Here is a 21213-nt window from a genome sequence, read left to right as displayed (position 1 = left end):
AGATGCTGATGAACTTGGATATTGTTTAAACAAGGTAAAACTTTATTATCACTTATTACATTATATTATTATTATTTTTGCATGAAAACAGCCTGTTATCATTTACTTGTTACTTAAAAATAAAAATTACTTCGTTTTAACTATGTTCAGTGTTGGTTAATTCTTTAAACTTGATCACTTCAAAAAGTATTTAAATTGATTTCTAAACCTTTTTGATGAATTCTTTTATCTTTTTTTTAATCGACTATGAATTCAAAATTAGTATTTTTGGTTTACACTGGGTCAAAGAAGTCTGTCTTCACTTACCTAAATTTTATTATTATATATATATTATTGATGGTTTTTGGGTTTTTTTTGACCGTTGTTGTAGATGATTTTGGTGAATGTCGAGGTGCGGTCTTAAATAAAAACAACTTTTTTGTTTTATACCAACGTTTCGGTAATTATTACTACCTTCTTCAGGGTCTGTACAAAAGGAATATTACACTAATATATATAAAATTGAACAAAAACAAAAATCAAAAAATACATAAATAAAATTATTTTTAAAACATAAAATTAAATAGATAAATATAATAAATATAATTTGGGAAGACTTACATTATAAAAAAGTTTGTAAAGTTGACTGTATAGCTACGAATATATCATCATAACTGTTAAGGATTTACGGGAAAGTGGGTTTATATAGAGGTAAGGGAGGGGTGAAAACAATAGGGCTGGAAACATTAACTTAACAAATTACTCACCGCATACCTTAGGTTTTTCCAGCCCTATTGTTTTCACCCCTCCCTTACCTCTATATAAACCCACTTTCCCGTAAATCCTTAACAGTTATGATGATATATTCGTAGCTATACAGTCAACTTTACAAACTTTTTTATAATGTAAGTCTTCCCAAATTATATTTATTATATTTATCTATTTAATTTTATGTTTTAAAAATAATTTTATTTATGTATTTTTTGATTTTTGTTTTTGTTCAATTTTATATATATTAGTGTAATATTCCTTTTGTACAGACCCTGAAGAAGGTAGTAATAATTACCGAAACGTTGGTATAAAACAAAAAAGTTGTTTTTATTTAAGACCGCACCTCGACATTCACCAAAATCATATATATTATTATTTATGGATGGCTCTACGGACGGTGGTCTCAGGCAACCCTAACGTTCGTGTTGCGTACCGCTGACTCCGTCCATCTTCAACTAACGCAATAATACGGGCCACTTGCTCTGCTGTAATTGGGAGTTTGCAATGCTTTCAGCTTGAAAAAAGTCGAAACGCAACTGTAGAGGTCAATAAACTTATTTACTGTTGAGGTAAAGTTCGCATTGTTGTTTACACAAAAAAGACTGAAGGGGATTAAACGAGGAATTGCTTCTCTATTTACAAGAAACTTTGGACCTTGATTCGATTAATTGTTCCCTGACAATTTATGAAAATAATTAAAACTAATAATCTTTCCCCAAAATGTGATAAAACAAAAAATAAACGCTTTTTTCAAAGTGCGCCACTTTTTTTGTGGAGCAGTTAATTTATCTATAAGTTGAACGAATAACTAAACATATTGTGCATAAAGTAGAAAACAGTAAGTACACAGTAGCTGTATTCTTGATTTAGGTGATATATTTGACAATTTTGACACGTTGGACTGCTATACAAAATTAGGTAGACTTATGCTATTAATTACATTATTCAAATCATACGATCTTTTTTAGAAGGCCTAACTTTTGTATGTAAGATTAATAAAAAATTTAATTTAAAATTACATTCTGTTTTGAAAATAAATGAAAAAAAAAACAGCTGGAATCAGCTGCTTAGATAATCTTCACTTACCAGCTGATCAGCCTGGCCAGTTACCGTCGGCCATCTTTAACTCGTTCGTGGTGTCTCTTTATTAACGTGATTTTTTAGGTGAATATTAGTTCGTGGCAAAGTGAAGTTCGATTTTATAAATTGAGTTTAAGTTTACTTAGTGCGTGTTATACAGTTTTAGTGTAAATAATGTCGTGAATTATTTTAAATAGTGTCAAGTGCTATTGGACTAGAGATGTATTGAGATGCTGATGAACTTGGATATTGTTTAAACAAGGTAAGACTTTATTATCAATTATTACATTATATTATTATTATTCTTGCATGAAAACAGCATGTTATTTAATTATCAATTAAGTATAAATATTATTGCTTCGTCTTGCTTCGTTCAGTGTTGGTTAATTTTTTAATTTTGATCACTTCAAAAAGTATTTAAATTGATATTTAAACTTTTTTGCTGAATTCTTTGATCTATTCTTTTTAATCGACTACGAGTTCAAAATTAGTATTCTTGGTTTACACTGGGCCAAAAATGTCACTTACCTAAATTTTATTACTTTTATCTTAGTAGAATCTTCTTTTTTCTCAAATGAGATTATATTATTCGGTGGGTAGAAATCGGGGTTGTTTATTTTAGATGTAATCTTTTATTAATTGTTTGTTTTCAACTGGAATATCATAATGAAACGATAAACAAAAAAAGTCTGTGAACATTATGAACATAATCAATTATTCTTACACATTGTATATGTATTATAAATTTTAAAAACTTATAGTACCTTCTTTGATTCTAATCACTTCCAACAAGCGAGCTTTCATCGATCCTACTAATTTTGTAGTCGTCAACGTTGGAATTTTATCCCATTCTTCTAAAATAGCGTTTTTTAATTGTTCACGGTCACACTTCCGTATTTTTCGTACATATTAATTATATTATGCTCCGTTGAGGTTTTTTTTAAAAAACTATCTTCTCTATTTCACGAATACGTTTTCTTTCATTTCGCAACTACACAATAAGTTCAAGAATCGGACTAGGAACTTCCATATTAGTGGTTGAATAATACTAATTAGATTATTATTCTCTAAACTGACTGCTTGATTTCTACAATTCAATAGGGTTCTTTGGAACTATATTCAACTGTTTTTCTGTTTGTTATCTATGTAAAAATTTCGATTTGTGCACATTTATATGGTTGTTCAGAGACTTTTTTTGTATTCGTGTGTGGTGTTGATTTGTTTAACGATTTTATATAAAATAGACAACCCTGTCTTCTCTCTATTGAATAGTATAATTTCTAATATAAGATAATAATAAAAGTAATAAAATTTAGGTAAGTTTTCACAGATTTTTTTGGCCCAGTGTACCTATGTTGTTTTTTTGGAATTAATTTCTAAAGATTCCTTTTCTCACGTGTCTTGATTTTAATTAGTTCTTTTTATAGGACTCTAAGTAGAATATTTAAGTCCAAACTCAGAAACTCCACATCGTAACTCGCCCCTAATTAGATCCTTGGGGTAGATTCAGAAATAAATAATTGATACCTACTTTAACATTCGTTAAGAACGAATGAATTCCCCTTCCGGTTAATGGTCAGACGGTTTTTCTATTTGGTAAAAATATTCATTTGCTTCATTCATTCACCTAAGAAAATGAACTCGTTTATGAATTTTTTCTACACCCAATGCTTAAAAATTTTGTTGTTAATGTTTTATTAGCAATCTATTCCATTATATAAGGAAATGAACTTGAAAAGCAAATAAATTAGAGTTGACGCGGAAAAAATAATTTGAATGTAATGAGTACCTGAAATATAAATAAATAACATGCATAACGTGCAAATATTACTTCATTAAAAAAAAAAAAGAAAAAGAAAAAGGCTGCTCATGCTTAAAACATCAAGTTTGCCAAGAAAAATATATTAGTGAAAGGATGGGAGTAATTTATAGAAGTGCTCCAGATTTGCGTTTATTCAATATTTAATTTTGGCTAGCTAATGGTGCAAAAAAGAAAACGAAAAGAAAAGAAATTGAAAATTGTGGTACTTATAGTTGAATTTTTTTTTTTTTTTAAATGAAGTAACTTGATCAGTAGGTGTAGGAAAACAAACCATAAGAACGAAGTATTAATTCATTATGGCTTTTATTATAACTTTTTTAACTACAATAAATTACAATTAGTTTTAAATTATCATTTTACGTATGGGTAAAAAAATGGAAACTAATTTATTGTTGTATGATTATTCATGATGTTCCTGAAGACAATAAACCGAACATTGATCAGGGTCCGAAACTGATGTAGAACTGGATCCAACTAATGCCTTGAAACAGAAGAGCACAATTGGCCTATTATGCACTGTTCCCAGGTATGATAAAGTATCTAAAGTAAAATAATTGGTTAATCTTTTAACCAGTTAAACTAGCTAACTGTTGCACAGTTTAAACTGTACTGATTAAAGAATCAAATCAATTACACTGGCTAACTGCTTTTACTAGTTAACTAGTTAAAACAGTTACACCAGTGTAACCAGTTAAAACAGTTATGCTCGGATAACTGGTTAAACTAACTACTTAATCGGTTTTATTGGTTGACATTGATTAATCGGTTAAACTGGTTTTACTGGTTAATCATTTAAACTGGTTACTGGTTTACTAGTTAATCGGTTTATCTAGTTTAATTGGTTACCATTGTCACTTCGCTTCGCCTGGCAACTTATTTTCTTCATTTATCCACTTATTGTTTTACCTATCCACTTATATCACGTATACAGGCTGGAAGGTAGATCGATAAGTGGATAGATGAATACAATAAGTTAATAGGTGAAGAAAATAAATGATGGGTGAAGAGAAATAATTGGATAAATGGCAAAGGTAACCAGTTGAACTAGATTAACCAGTTTAATGATATAACTAGTTAAACTAGTTAGCCTGTTAAACCGTTAAACCGATGAAGTACTTGAGCAGTTAAACTGGTTAACAAAGTAGCTCTTTAGTCGATTAACTAGTTGACTAGATAAACTAGTCTGTTACCAGTAAAAACGATTACCTAGCTAACCAATTTAATTAACTGAACCTGTTAGGAAGGTTAACCGATAAACTGATCCAGTTTACACAATTAACTATTTAAATAGTATAACCTATTTAACGCAGTTATCAGGTTTAATCGGCTAATGGGTTAACCAGTCAACCTGGTTAACTAGTAACCAGTTAAACTAGTTTAATTAGCTAACTGCTTGAACATGTTTATCGGTTAAACTGGCTAACTGGTTAAGGTATAACTGGGTAACTAGTTAATCGGTTAAACTTGTTAACTGTTATTGGACATACTAGCAACTGGTTAACTAGCTAAACTGGTTAAACTAGTTCAACTGTTTACCTTTGTCATTTATCAATTAATTTTCTTCACCTCTCAATTGATTCTTTTAACTGTCCACTTCTCGATCCTCCGCTTATCCTTCTATGTTAGAGAGTAAGTGGATTTGTAAGAGAATTAGTGGACAAATGAAGAAAATAAGTTGTAAGTTGAAACGAAATGTCAAAGGTAACGATTTGAATTAGTTTAACAGTGAACCAGTTGGCTAGCTGGACCGATGAACAGTTAACAAGTTTAAGCGATTAACTTCCTACCCAGTTATACCCTTAACCAGTTAGCCAGTTTAACCGACCAACTTGTTAAACCAGTAAGCTAGTTAAACCCATTAGCCGATTAAACCAGTTAACTAGTTGACAGATTATACTGGTTAACTAGTTAATTGGTTAAACTGGTTAATTAGTTTATCGATTAACCTGGTTCCATTAATTAAATTGGTTAACTAGGTAATTGTTTTACTGACTGGCTAGTTTAATTGGTCGATTAGTTAATCGGCGAAACTGGCAGGCCTCTTTGTTAACCAGTTTTTTTAGCTGGATAGGATAGGCTAGGCTAGGTTAGGTTAGGTTAGATTAGATCAGATAAAGCTAGGGTAGGTTAGGTTAAGTTAGGTTAGGTTAGGCTAAGGTCAATTAAGCTAGGGTAGGTTAGGTTAAGTTAAGTTAGGCTAGGATAAACTAACCTAACCCCCCTTTTACTTAGGTTAGACTAGACTAGATTAACCTAACCTAGCCTAACCACACCGATTTACTAGTTAACCAGTTAAACCAGGTTCTAGTTTAACCGGATAACTACTAATCAGCTAAACCGGTTACAATGCTCAACCGATTAACTAGTTAACCAGTCTGCTAGTTTAACCGGTTAACTATTTAATCAGTTGAACCAGTTACCCAGCTTAACCGATTAACTAGTTAACCAGTTTAACCGGTTACTAATTAATCAGCTCAACCAGTTGAACCGATTAACTTGTGAATCAGCTCAACCAGTTCAACCGATTAACTAGTGAATCAGCTCAACCAGTTTATCTGGTTTACCGGCTAAGAGGTTACACTATTCAACCCGGTTAACTAGTTAATTAGTTAATCTGTTTAATTAGTTAAATTGGGTACCCGTTAATCGGTTTTATTGGTAAACTAGTATAAACCAAGGTAACTTATTACCCAGTTATCTAGTTAGCCTGTCAACTAGATAAACCATTAAACCGATTAGCTGGTTATCTATCCAGTTCAACGGATAACTATTTTACTAGTTAAACCAGTTAGCCAGTTTAATCCAATAAACTAGTTATAGCCGCTAAGCCGAATAACGAATTAACCAGTTATGCAGTTTAACAGATTAACTAGTTTAATTGATTAACTAGGTAACCACGTAGCCAGTTTAGCTGATTACATGCAACATGCAAAATAATTTTAAAGAACTTACGTGAAAGGTGCAACGTCCTGAGAAGGATCCTTCCTTTTTACTCCCTGTAGAGTTCTCTAATGAATATTACTCCTCCTCTTGCTTCCTAAATCAAATTTTTTTTTACTGTTATATGAACTATTTAAATAAATTATATTTTATTTTATTGGTATTATTATTATTTTAGTTTATTAATATATTTGTTGGAAAACGAAACATTTCCTAATAAGTGATGTATTTTCAATTGATCTGTTCTTACTAAGATACATGGAAAATTTAAATAAAATGAAAAAACAAAGAAAACAAATATAAAGAGACTGATCATGCATGGTTTTTATCTCATGGTATAAATTTGAAAAAGAGATTACAAACGTTTAAGAAAATTAAAAAAAAAAAACTGATTTTAAAAATAAAATTGCACTAACCTTTGTACAATTATCTTTATAGATACAACCAGCAACAGAAGTAGTGTCAATTCCAATCCACAAATCAATGCTGTGCAAAGTGTTACAAAGAAAGAGATAGTTTCTATCAACACGAGCACCTCTATCTAAAACCAGCAGCCTGAAATAATGTCATATTTACTTATGTAATTCAAATTCTTAAGTTTTGTTAACTTCTTTAACTGTAGAACGTATTATAATTATTAATTCTTAAATAAAAATATTTATTTCCTAAGAACTTAATTGAATGTGTTTTCTTCTCCTATCCATTAATTTACAGTAACCTAACCCCAAGGTTGGGACGTATACGTTTTTATATCAGCTGATTCTCAGTTATCGATGATAAATAATTAAATGCATTACCCATATTTAATCTACAATAATTGAGCCTTTATAATTGAATATCAGCTAAATTAAAAACATTCAAGCATATTGGACATAGATAAAGAGTTACGTACACAATTAACAGGATGCACGGAGACTACGTAGTACACCATTAATAAAATCTAGTAAGGTTATCCTGATGAGATATATATATTTATATATATACATTTACGTAAGATAGAAACTATTCAAAAAATGGATATCGTTAGCGTAGGTAAGAAAAGAAGTTCAGAGAATATAGAAACAACACTGTTAATGAACAAAAAGTAAGAAATGGTCCAAGGTGTCAAACCAACGCTTATTTTATAATCGAAATTAATGGAGAATTAGAGACAGTTACGTTATGCCCAAATTGTGGAAAAATATTACATTTATTGAAGACATCGGAAGTTATTACTCATTTCTAGGAGATTCAAGCTTTATTGCTAGTAATATTTTTACCAAACAGAAAGACCGTCTGAACATTCACCGAAAGGAGAAGGAAGACCTTCGTTTGTTCTTAACGAAAGTTGAAGTAGGTATCAATTATTTATTTTTGAATCTACACCAAGGATTTAATTAATAAGGGGCGAGTTATGATGTGGAGTTCTGAGTTTGGATTTACATATTCTACTTAGAGTCCTATAAAAGGAACTAATTAAAATCAAGACACTTGAGAACAGGAATCTTTAGAAATCAATTCCAAAAAACAACGTAGGTACACTGGGCCAAAAAAATCTGTGAAAACTTACCTAAATTTTATTACTTTTATTATTATTATCTTAGTAGAAACTTCTTCTTTTTACGTTAAACAAAACAACACCACACATGAATGCAAAAAAAGTCAGTGAACAACAGTATAAATGTGCACAAATCGAAATTTGTATATAGATAACAAACAGAAAAACAGTTGAATGTAGTTCCAAAGAACCCTATTGAATTGTAGAAATAATATCAGTAAGTTTAGTGAATAATAATCTAATTAGTATTATTTAAACACTAATATGGAAGGTCCTAGACCGATTCGTGAACTTATTGTGTAGTTACGAAATGATAGAAAAGGTATTCGTGAAATAGGGAAGATTGTTAAAAAAAAAAAAAAAAGACAAGTATTCAAAAATCTCAAAAAAATTTAAGTGAAAGTTCAAAAAAATTAGGATTGGATGGAACGTTTGTCTTCTAACAAGAAAACGACCCGAAACACCGCACTAAAAACATAAGAATTGCTTTTACGTTATTATTATTCAACCCGGCGCCTAAACACCTTTCCACAATCGCCACACGTTAACGCAATCAAAAATTTAAACAGTCGCCAAATAAATAAAAGAGAACTAAGAAACCGTGAACAATTAAAAAATGCTATTTTAGAAGACTGGGATAAAATTCCAACGTTGTCGACTACAAAATTAGTAGGATCGATGAAAGCTCGCTTGTTGGAAGTGATTAGAAACAAAGAAGGTCCTACAAGTTTTTAAAATTTATAATACATGTACAATGTGTAAGAATAATTTATTATGTTCATGGTGTTCACAGACTTTTTTTTCATTTGTGTGTGGTGTTGTTTTGTTTAACGTTTCATTATGATATTCCTGTTGAAAAATAAAGAAAAAGATTTTATATAAGACAAAAAACCCTGGTTTCTCTCTACCGAATAGTATAATTTCATTTGAGAGAGAGAAAAAAAAAAAAGTTTCTTCTAAGATAAAAGTAATAAAATTTAGGTAAGTGAACACAGACTTCTTTGACCCAGTGTAAACCAAAAATACTAATTTTGAACTCATAGTCGATTAAAAAAAGATCAAAGAATTCATCAAAAAGGTTGAGAAATCAATTTAAATACTTTTTGAAGTGATCAAAATCTGTTTTCATGCAAAAAAAATAATAATATAATGTAATAATTGATAATAAAGTTTTACCTTGTTTAAACAATATCCAAGTTCATCAGCATCTCAATACATCTCTAGTCCAATAGCACTTGACACTTGACACTATTTAAAATAATTCACGACATTATTTACACTAAAACTGTATAACACGCACTAAGTATAACTTAAACTCAATTTATAAAATCGAACTTCACTTTGCCACGAACTAATATTCACCTAAAAAATCACGTTAATAAAGAGACACCACGAACGAGTTAAAGATGGCCGACGGTAACTGGCCAGGCTGATCAGCTGGTAAGTGAAGATTATCTAAGCAGCTGATTCCAGCTGTTTTTTTTTTTCATTTATTTTCGAAACAAAATGTAATTTTAAATTAAAATTTGTATTAATCTTACAAACAAAAGTTAGGTATTCTAAAAAAGATCGTATGATTTGAAAAATGTAATTAATAGCATAAGTCTACCTAATTTTGTATAGCAGTCCAACGTGTCAAAATTGTCAAATATATCACCTAAATCAAGAAATACAGCTACTGTGTACTTACTGTTTTCTACTTTATGCACAATATGTTCAGTTATTCGTTCAACTTATAGATAAATTAACTGCTCCAGAAAAAAAAGTGGCGCACTTTGAAAAAAGCGTTTATTTTTTGTTTTATCACATTTTGGGGAAAGATTATTAGTTTTAATAATAATAATAATAATACTTTATTTAACAAATAAAGAAATACAAGAGTATAGTAAAAAGTACCATACGGCATGGAAAATCCGTCTGCCGGAGGTCGCTAGTATTTAGAATTACAAACTTAATTAGAATTTACAAACTGAAAATTAAGAAAAGAAATAAAAAGTAAAACTGAAAGAAAAAAGAAGATAAAGGAAAAAAGAAATAAAAAATAAAAAATTTGCCTCAAACATAAAATAAAAAAAGATACATATCAAAAAAGAACACACTTATTACAACTAAAAATGTAACTAAACGTGAAAATGGAAAAAACTTTAGACAGAAAATGCTTAACATATAGAAAATAATGAAATACAGATAAAAAAGTAAAGAATACAATTTAAAATTAAATAATAATGAACACAATAAACAGATAAAACAATTTTTTTTTCCTTTTATTTTTATTTTTTATAAATAAAGCTAACATTGAAGAAAACAAGTTGTTTTAGGGCTTAGAAATTAAAGGCCTGCACTAATTGATATCTGTAAGCCCAGGCGTGGCGGGCAAACTGAACAATCGGCTGAATAGTGGTGCCATTCAGAATTGTTATAAGTTGCGGTCTGGTTAGGGACCGGCAACCCATGTAAAGCAGTCTGAGCTCGACTAGTATGGTGCACTCGGCGACAAAATGAAAAACATCTTCCCTGGCGCGAGAATTACATAATGAACACATCACTATAGGACGCTCTAGCCAAGGGGTATAATTTAACCACAACAACTCAAACCTTAACTTAAAAAACCAACGCAGTTCGTAGAGGGTAACCTTCGGAATTTTTTCAACTAATATGTCCATCGTAGGGGAGCTATGACTAAGAACCTTGTACAGTAGAAAGCGGTCTGAAGCTTGGGCCGACACTACGGCCTCCTCCCGGGAGCGGGATGCGATAGCTGAAAGTAACGTGGAGAAAAAGAGCTTCCAATCAGCCATATTACTATTGCTAAAATTAAATGAGCAATCATATTTACTACAGAGTACATTCCAGTGGGCAAACCAGGAAGAATTATGCCTAATTACTTCCAAGGCAGAAACTTTAGGCAGGCGGTTATCTGGAAGCTGCAGGGATTTCAAGACATATTTGAAATGAAGCGTCAACGTAAAAACTAAAATTAATTCAACAGAAGTTTCCAGATACACCATATAATTAGGGGTAGAACTCGGCAAACGAAACAATTTTTTTATAAAAAAACCTCAGTACTCTTTCAACAATCTCATACCTTTGGTACCCCCAAATTTGGCAAGCGTAACAGAGGATCGACCGAGAAATCGAATTAAATAACTTATATTTCGCTGACAGTGGCACCTGATTCTGCGACATAAAATCCGACCAGATGCTGTTGAGCCCCTGTTTCGCAGTGGAGACAACCTGAAGTAAATGCGGAACATAGGAAAGACGCGGAGTCAAATTAATCCCTAAGTACTTGTAGTCCCTTACAATTTCAATTATAGAACCTCCATATGACCAACGATCCTTTTGAGCCAATCTACCGCCCCTTCTAAAAACCATGACCTTGGACTTACAAGTTTTTAAAATTTATAATACGTACATGTAAGAATAATTTATTATGTTCATGGTGTTCACAGACTTTTTTTTCATTTCTGTGTGGTGTTGTTTTGTTTAACGTTTCATTATGATATTCCTGTTGAAAAATAAAGAAAAAGATTTTATATAAGATAAAAAAACCCTGGTTTCTCTCTACCGAATAGTATAATTTCATTTGAGAGAGAAAAAAAAAGTTTCTACTAAGATAAAAGTAATAAAATTTAGGTAAGTGAACACAGACTTCTTTGACCCAGTGTAAACCAAAAATACTAATTTTGAACTCATAGTCGATTAAAAAAAGATCAAAGAATTCATCAAAAAGGTTGAGAAATCAATTTAAATACTTTTTGAAGTGATCAAAATTAAAGAATTAACCAACACTGAACATAGTTAAAACGAAGTAATTTTTATTTTTAAGTAACAAGTAAATGATAACAGGCTGTTTTCATGCAAAAATAATAATAATATAATGTAATAATTGATAATAAAGTTTTACCTTGTTTAAACAATATCCAAGTTCATCAGCATCTCAATACATCTCTAGTCCAATAGCACATGACACTTGACACTATTTAAAATAATTCACGACATTATTTACACTAAAACTGTATAACACGCACTAAGTATAACTTAAACTCAATTTATAAAATCGAACTTCACTTTGCCACGAACTAATATTCACCTAAAAAATCACGTTAATAAAGAGACACCACGAACGAGTTAAAGATGGCCGACGGTAACTGGCCAGGCTGATCAGCTGGTAAGTGAAGATTATCTAAGCAGCTGATTCCAGCTGTTTTTTTTTTCATTTATTTTCAAAACAAAATGTAGTTTTAAATTAAAATTTGTATTAATCTTACAAACAAAAGTTAGGTTTTCTAAAAAAGATCGTATGATTTGAAAAATGTAATTAATAGCATAAGTCTACCTAATTTTGTATAGCAGTCCAACGTGTCAAAATTGTCAAATATATCACCTAAATCAAGAAATACAGCTACTGTGTACTTACTGTTTTCTACTTTATGCACAATATGTTCAGTTATTCGTTCAACTTATAGATAAATTAACTGCTCCAGAAAAAAAAGTGGCGCACTTTGAAAAAAGCGTTTATTTTTTGTTTTATCACATTTTGGGGAAAGATTATTAGTTTTAATTATTTTCATAAATTGTCAGGGAACAATTAATCGAATCAAGGTCCAAAGTTTCTTGTAAATAGAGAAGCAATTCCTCGTTTAATCCCCTTCAGTCTTTTTTGTGTAAACAACAACGCGAACTTTACCTCAACAGTAAATAAATTTATTGACCTCTACAGTTGCGTGTCGACTTTTTTCAAGCTGAAAGCTCTCAATTACAGCAGAGCAAGTGGCCCGTATTATTGCGTTAGTTGAAGATGGACGGAGTCAGCGGTACGCAGCACGAACGTTAGGGTTGCCTGAGACCACCGTCCGTAGAGCCATCCATCGTTACTGGGAGACAGGCCTCTGCACTTGCAGGCAAGGTTCGGGTCAACCAAGAGCCACACTTGATGACCGAATTCACACTCTAAGAAATCGTACATCAACTGCTTCTGAAATAGCTCAAACACTGCTTACTGATCGTGGAGTTTCACTCAGTGCCGAAACCGAATGAATTTACGCTCTAGGAAGCAAGCCACAGGACCATTGCTCACCGTAGATCATCGGAGAGCCCGTCTAGAGTTCGCTAGGGAACACCGCAACTGGTCTGAGGACGATTGGAGAAACGTTCTCTTTTCAGACGAGTCCCGTTTTGCTCTCTATGCACCTGATAGGTTTACCCAGTTTACCGAAGGCCTGGGGAGCGCTACGCTCCGTGCAATATTTCTGGTAGACTACCATTCGGAGGTGGTTCAGTGATTGTGTGGGCTGGGATTTCTATGGAGGCTAAGACTGAGCTCCACGTGTTCAACAGGGCAATCTTGAAGGCAGATTTGTAAGTGAGGGAAATTTTGCAGCAATATGTGATACCCTATCACCATTTATTGGGGAGAATTTATTTTTATGCAAGATAATGCCCGACCTCACACTGCCGCCTGTGTTGTTCAATATCTCCACGGTACTGGCATTCGTGTTCTGAGATGACCAGCACGCAGCCCGGATTTAAATCCAATTGAACATCTTTGGGATGAGCTGGGTAGGCGATTAAGATGGAGAAATAATCCTTAGAAGAGTGGAGCTTAGAAGAGTTGCGAGGTGCTCTGGTGGAGATATGGGAGGAATTAACACAAGATTTCGTGTTTTAATAAGGAGTATGCCGAGGAGATTGGATGCAGTAATGCGAGCAATACACGTTACTAAAATTCTTTTTCTCTTTTTTTAATCGGAAGAAATACATTTTTTTTCAAACTCATTTTTTGCTGAGAAGTACTTTTTTGTTAAATTAAAGGTTTTCATTTCTTTTAGATCATTTTTTATTTTATTTTAGCCTTCCCGTAACTTTATACTTCTTATATGTATTTGCTAACTAAAATAAAATGTAGAATAAAAAAGTTACAGAGAAAAAAAATAACGCATTTTTAAAGTGCGCCACTTTTTTTGTGGAGCAGTGTACTTTGACCTGAACCCAAATTAGTGAGATGGTATTTTCTGAGTCAGTCAAGTTATGTAATAGATGTTAGCATAAAAATTTGTTCAACCGTAATCACCTAAATTAATAAATAAGTAAATCCGATCTAATATTGCTGCAGATGTCCAGATTATATTTTCGCATGAAAAGATGAAGATCTACTCCTAGTTAATGAAAACACGACAGTAAGTTCCCGACATTTTTGAAAATGTTCCAAGTTTCTGACGCTATTTACAAAACCACGAACAAGCCTCAAACTGGATCTGTATAAATGATACGCAAAGAAAAAGTACAGCGCCAGTAAATTAATATTAGATTATTTAGCCAATAGCTCGATGTTGGCTATTTGAAAACAAAATAAAAATTTCAGATAAATAATCAAATTCAAATCTTTTTATGAACTTAGGCCTTGGGCACACAGAAAGCGGTCTGCGATATGGGGACGTCGCACCGGACGCGATTCTTTTGTTAGAGCACTCCAGTTTGGTAGCTTTCTTCTTGAGAAGTAGTAGTGCGTTTTTTTGTTATTTGTTTTAATTTTTATATATTGAGTATGAGGAGCTCGGGCGAAGAACAACTCCTTCTGCTATTAGCTTTTCAAAGCAAAAGGAAGATAAGACGAAGTTGGTTGCATGAAATTAATAAGAAGAGAGAACAATTAGGGGAATACCACCGCTTGTATATTGAACTGGAATCACATGAAGATAGGTTCTTCTAGTATTTTCGTATGTCGCGAGAATGAAATCAAAAATGAGTAATAAAGTTTCTTAACATTGGAATCTTTATTTCGTATTACCAGGTGGCAGGACGGTCACGGTGAAATCTGTAATTTTGTACTACCAGATCGCTTGTTGTCGCAACTAAGACTAGCCCGCGGCGGTAGACCGCGTTCTGTTTGACAGAGATGATGCAACATTGTGTAATACAGCTAGACCGCCTGACCGCTTCGGTCTGATATCGAGTTTTGGAAGTTACAGTTTTGGAATCAATTCCATAACATAATTTTACGATTCATGAAAATTCATTTAAAACAGACATTGGATATTCACTATCAAATCGTTTATAGTAATTGAAAATGAACACATTTCTCAATGAAAGAAAAGAGAATATACTCGAAATCATACAAAATTAAAAAATAAAATAAATATAAAATTACAATTGACAAAAACACAGAATTAATGCCTGAAATATGGAAATAAGAAACACTAGTACTAGATACACTACCTTTATGATATTTCAAGTAGAGAAATACTATTTCAACTTACTTGTGCAGGTTTACTGACTCTTATCTCCAAACGAAATACCAGTTACGGGAAATATTGCAGCTATAACAACTATCAGCATCAGATTCATCTACATCTCTCCCACAGCAAAGACAAGTCACTGATAAGCATATGTTGTATAACCTAAGAGAACCTTCCTTCTTCCACAAGCACCATAATATGGAGCTTTATAATTGGTGTCACTTAATATATTTGATCTCGAATTAAAAATGCTACAACAAATAAATCATTTAATTATTTTCGAGAGGATATTTTTTTTATTTTGAAAAACAAAGTATTTCATTTTGAAGTGAATCTAGTTAATGAATAATAGAATAAATTTTATAAAACTAGATGTTTTCAATTTTTAGACTATAATTGCTAAACAATCTAGCTAGACTGCTATTGAAGTCATTTTTTGATTTTTAGATAGCAGGATTCAAGAAAGTTGTTAGGAAACAGGAGATTATTCTTGTACACTGCTATTACTAATGCAAAGAAGTGATCACAACCACTAAATACTTTCCTTATTTAAGAGAAAATAAAAGAATAATTTAACTGAATATATAAATATATATAAAACTCCCTGTTTGTCTAAGAAAAAGAGAAAAAAATTGTCAAAGTTGGTTGTTTTTCCACGTTCCGCTTTTTCGTACATTTTTTGACGATCAACCCTTATTCAACTGTCCTATCGGGCAGTTTTAATATCACCCTAGTTTTTCCCCATGTAATGGTCAAGTCTATAACACAAAACAGCTTCTCAAAATACAAGTTTACGGCTTGTGTAACAAGACCCTAATCAGAAACTATCAAAACTCTACTACTTTGTGTCGGAAAGTGCACAAAAAAGGTTTTTTTTTTTAAATTGGAGATTGGAAAATGTAACAAATAACAACAGATTGGACAAGGGAACTCAAGTACGGTGTACATTAGTTTTCACTGATAAAATCTTTCAAGTATAACTAACTCTTGCGTTTAATTGATTATTTTCATTGCATTTAGCACACACAATTAAACTGGTACCGAGGACAGACAAAAATGGTTTTACAGATGTTACACAAATTTTTGGGGATGATTTTGAAATTCTTCCTAGACGCAGCTAAACCACTACTGATGGAGGTAGGGGAACTTAAATAGTTATAGGTATCAACTCCTGAGTTCATTACGAACCCATTGGTCTGTTTCCAGATCCAAGGCCTGCAAAAACTAAAATTTAAGGTTATTTTGGTACTGGCTCTGTTAGCCTACTCATAATAGCAGTTTGCCGGGGTCACCACGAGGAGCTAGAGCTCAGGATTCTGCCGACCAAAAAAAAAAAAACATTCTTGCCTAACCGTATTCCAGCAAGTTTTGCCCCTGAATATTGTACGAGCATTTTACTTCTACAGGGAACTAAACTTATTATCGTCCAAAAATTATTTTCTTATATTTATCGGCAGTTATCAGATTACATTACTAGGAATAATTTAACTTCGATATTATAGAAATAGATCTTAATGTACTCGTAAATTATTTGTTATGTTTAGAAAGCGATGGATACAAAGCTCTAAAGTCGAATGATGAGGAATGGTCAAACTTTCTCGATTGAGCTGTTTGAAAAAAGTTGGACCTCTAACTATAGATATCATGGAACTGGGTTAGAAATTGAGCAAATCTTTTACATACCTTGGTTTCTGCTCAAACTGCGGTGTGTGAAACGGCTAAAGTACCGTTTTACTATTTCCCATAAGTCAAAGAACCTTCTTTATTAGTTTGAAATATGAAAAATGAAATTTAAGACTTCTCCCTCCAATTTAAGATGACAAATAGAAAAAAAATGCTGTACCGTTTTATATTTTAAAGAAAAGATTGAACTTTTAGTCTGAAAGCAACTATAAGTTTAGCTTTTTGCTGAATAAGATCACATCCTTCAATTCATGTATTGTAAGGCCTACTCTTAGAACTAGAAATTTAAACACATTCACTTAGAACAAACCAAATAAAACAAGCTAACTGATAATAATCACTTACTTCAACAATTTACCTTTGAATTACAGATCCTAAAGTAAAGTATTAATTTTGAAACAAATCACAGACATTAAAAGCATTGTATTAATGGTATGGTTCGGAAACATAGAATATGTAAAAGAATGTTTATGACCTAATAATTTACTTCAGTAAACCAATTTGAATACTAAAAAACCCTAACTGGCTTGGAAACATGTCAATTTCATAAACACTTCTGATCACATCAACTCGTAATTAAAAGTAAAAGTATACACAAAAAATGTTGCGTACCTGCAAGAAGTCCTTAACGCAGTAATGATGCAAAAACAAGTTTTTTAATTTCCAAGGAAGCTATCGCTTAATGCAAATAGATAAAACAATCAGTTTTCTAAGGTATGTAAAGTTCTCATTGACTTAGTTACTGCAGCATCAACTTAAAACTATAAATCATAAATAAATAAAAAAACATCAAATTATGAGGTAAACAGTGAATTTTAAACATGGAAATTCTTTTAGAGGAGGAAAACCTCTTTTTAAAATACTGAAGATATAAAATGTTATTCAACTTGGGTGAAGAACGTTTAATAAATAATGCAAATTATTAAACTGTTACTACATGATAAAGAGAATATTCAGACAAAACCGTATAACTTTTTTACCCCATGCCTTGCCGGACAGTAGTTTTATTTGGAGGTTATTCAATGTTTATTTTATTAGTGTCAAAGTACATGTTCATGCTACCTAGCGGTAATCGCTGGAACTAGTTCCTATGTAATCACATTTTTCTAGTTTAAGCTACTGCCGCTAGATAGCATTGGCATGCATTACCACGTCTATTTTTTTTCCATTCCTAATTTTAAAGGAAGAACAGAACGTTCCAATAAGGTTGATTAATTTAAATATAAAGACTTCAATTTCTGATTTATTCTTTGATTTAAATAGAGCAAATACCAAAATAATATATTTATAAATTCCACTCTCTTCACAAGCTATGTATAATAGAACGAACCAATATTAGTACAACAAGCGAGGAAAATTCTTAATAAAACTCTATAAGATGTAATGATAATTAACTATATACAAACTAAAATTTCCATAAGTAAATCAATAAAAACTAACGATTTTTATCAGAAGCTGAAGATGTGGAGTAAAAGGTTGTCAACAAATCTAACGTTGTTCCTCAGCCACGCTAAATCATTGTATCCGTCAATCAACAGTAAGAGTTCAATCTTCTGCAATTACTTTATGCTAATATGAAAATACATTGAAGGTGATAATAGATTGGCATAAAGGTGACTTCGTACTTAAATGCACTGCTGTCAAACTTTTATCGGATGAGAATATCACTTACTACTTACTAAAAACTTCACCCAGCTCGATACTGAAAATTTAAGTTTTTACAATTAATTCTGCCTTACCATTACCACAGGAAGACTTAGCAATCCTTTCTAGAACAAAGCGTTTTACATTTATTTATTTTTTAAATGTGTCCAATATTCAATCAAAACCAGCTGTAATTAAAGTAAGCAAAGAAGAATTCCCAAACTATTTTTTTTTTTTTTTTTTTTCAGCTCTTGAAGCATTGTCCTTATTGTACACTAGAATAACTGCAAACGGATTTCTGAAACAAAACAGCATTTACAACGAAATAATTAAGATTATTTCTCTAGTTAACCATGCAATAACCAGAAATAAATTTAGTTTAGTGCATGCACTAATAAGTATATGAATGAATAAATAAATAAGACGAAAATAACGAAATAACATTCAAAACTTAGTTTAGTGGCTACACAAACGAATTCTGTTGAGAGTATTCACGAATTTCTTCGTCACAACATACCTACGTATTGAAATTTTCTTTAAAAAACTTTTCCTTAAACATAATAATCAAGTAATTCTTCAATATTACACATGTTAAGCATTATAAAATGTAAGAGAAGTGTAAGATCTTCCTCAAAACAATAAAATAAAATCGGGCAAAAAGGATTTTGCTAGATGGAGGATAAAAGATTTTGAGGTCAATATGAATGATAAGATCAATGCGAACCGAAGAGCATTTACAATTTTCCTAATGATTTTTGATTGGAGAAACTCGATTCGTTGACAATTGGAAAGGTAGTAAGTACCCCTCGATTTCTGTCAATGTAGAGATTGCTCCATACCAGCTGCTTTAGCAGTCTTTTATTTATTACAGACAGTTTTTGGTTTGTATCAATTTTTTAAGAGAAATATTTCAATACATGCTCTAGATCATAATAATATAAAGAAAGTATGTTGTTTATAGGAAATCGTAAATGCTGTTCAAGAGAAAATTCGAAAAATCAGATTCAGTACATTTGTTATTAGATTGACAGATTTTCGCCAAAAGGAGCCACTAAACTAAATATCAAAACTTGAATTTTCCATTATTGATTTTCATCACACACGAAACTTGACGATTAGTAAAAACATTTATCGAAAACAAATTTATCCGTTGAAAACTGCTTAACATTCTACTTGATCGTAATACCTTGTAATTATTATGGGTAAGAAATAGTAGTGGAATTGTAATGAGTGCTTAGTGGATATTAAAGTAAAAGTGAAAAATTAAAGGGCCAAGTGACAAAGATAAGATAAATACCTTATGAAGCCGATACAAAAGGAAAGGCCTTGTTCACACACTTGCTCCAGCAAGTACTTCTCATTCTACTCCTGCTTGTAGGCACTACTACCCTCTTCAATCTTGTTACAAAATAGTCAAAAACCATTACCAGCTAAATACAGAGCTAGTAACGCTTATCAGTTCTATCAACGAAGCCATTTGATTTTTCATGTGAATTGCCGAAATCACCATCATGTATAAATACCAAAATTATATTAACAACTTTTTTTTTTTAAGCCCTAAACTTTATGATATATCCACTTTGTTATCTTGTTAGTTTTTCTTCCACTGGCTATATTATCGGAAATACCACAATAACAAAAACATGAAACGATTCTCCCAAATAACATAAACAATTGTATGTAGGTTTCTTAATATCATTAAATAAGGTTCCTTTTTATTAAATCTATATCAGTTGATTTACTGACTCCTCAATTATACTGTTAAAGAAATATAAGTAGTCAATTTCATGTACAGATCTAACTCGTTCTACAAGCGAATTAAACTTATCGTACTCATCTTCCTCGTCTTAGATTCTTGACTTATGGTTTTCGTTACTTCACTTCGATATAGAACTAAGACTTCTCGAACTTTACTTTTTACAGTTGTTCCTAAAGGCTTAAGAATTTACTAATCTGATGAGGATCAGTTCTCGTATAATTAATATATGTAATTTTGTCAGCAGTATGTTTACGAGTATATCCCTTATCGGTTTCGGTCTTTCAACCATCTCAGAGGTCGGTACCACATATGGTAGGGATTACGACTACACTCATGCCACACTACACTTACTAACTGAGCAGACTGGTTAAGAGAGGTTACGTGCTGTTATCAAAAATATTAACGAATTGTCAAACATTTGTAAAAATTATGAATTAAAATAATTGAAATCTAGTACATTTTAAAAGGATTTTTTTTTTATAATTCTGTGCGAGTAATAATTATTTTAAAATTGAATAGTTGGAAATGTATTTTATACGAGGGAGGCGCGAGAATTTAAGTTTAAAACACAGACTGTTGCATTTTCACTGCAAAATAAGTATTGCAATGTTAATTTAGGGTAGTTACAATTGTAAAATTAATGGTAAAATAAGTAATTCTGGCCTAGTTTGACTGGAATGATTAAGGTTTCTGCTTTATACTATTGATAACTAAGGATGTTGCGATTGCAGACATAATGAAAAAATGTTTTTCTTCATTA

The 21213-nt window shown here is 31.6% G+C and overlaps 2 long non-coding RNA genes across 6 annotated transcripts; one reads left to right on the top strand and one right to left on the bottom strand.

The window, feature by feature from the left end:
* Positions 1–1134: 1134 nt before the first annotated feature.
* On the top strand, positions 1135–7151 carry LOC141448464 (uncharacterized). The gene is made up of 3 exons (XR_012455051.1): positions 1135–2092; positions 4074–4178; positions 7031–7151. It is a non-coding gene; the product is annotated as an uncharacterized lncRNA (long non-coding RNA).
* On the bottom strand, positions 3921–21213 carry LOC141448461 (uncharacterized). Of its 5 annotated transcripts, XR_012455043.1 has the most exons (9): positions 19992–21204; positions 18839–18992; positions 18491–18752; positions 17663–17811; positions 15389–15618; positions 9306–9370; positions 7009–7147; positions 6605–6689; positions 3923–4133 (listed from the first exon to the last, which is right to left on the bottom strand). It is a non-coding gene; the product is annotated as an uncharacterized lncRNA (long non-coding RNA). The 5 variants fall into 5 exon arrangements; XR_012455041.1 differs by having other exon boundaries at positions 3921–4133; positions 18031–18992; positions 19992–21213; XR_012455044.1 differs by lacking the exon at positions 19992–21204 and adding an exon at positions 19212–19463 and having other exon boundaries at positions 3922–4133; positions 18491–18992.

This window comes from Rhodnius prolixus, unplaced genomic scaffold, assembly GCF_049639745.1.
Source record: "Rhodnius prolixus isolate KJV_2025 unplaced genomic scaffold, Rpr scaffold_37, whole genome shotgun sequence".
Classification (NCBI taxonomy): Eukaryota; Metazoa; Arthropoda; class Insecta; order Hemiptera; family Reduviidae; genus Rhodnius; species Rhodnius prolixus.
The sequence above is the reverse complement of the archived record's forward strand: the minus strand, read 5'-3'. Positions and strand labels throughout refer to the sequence as shown.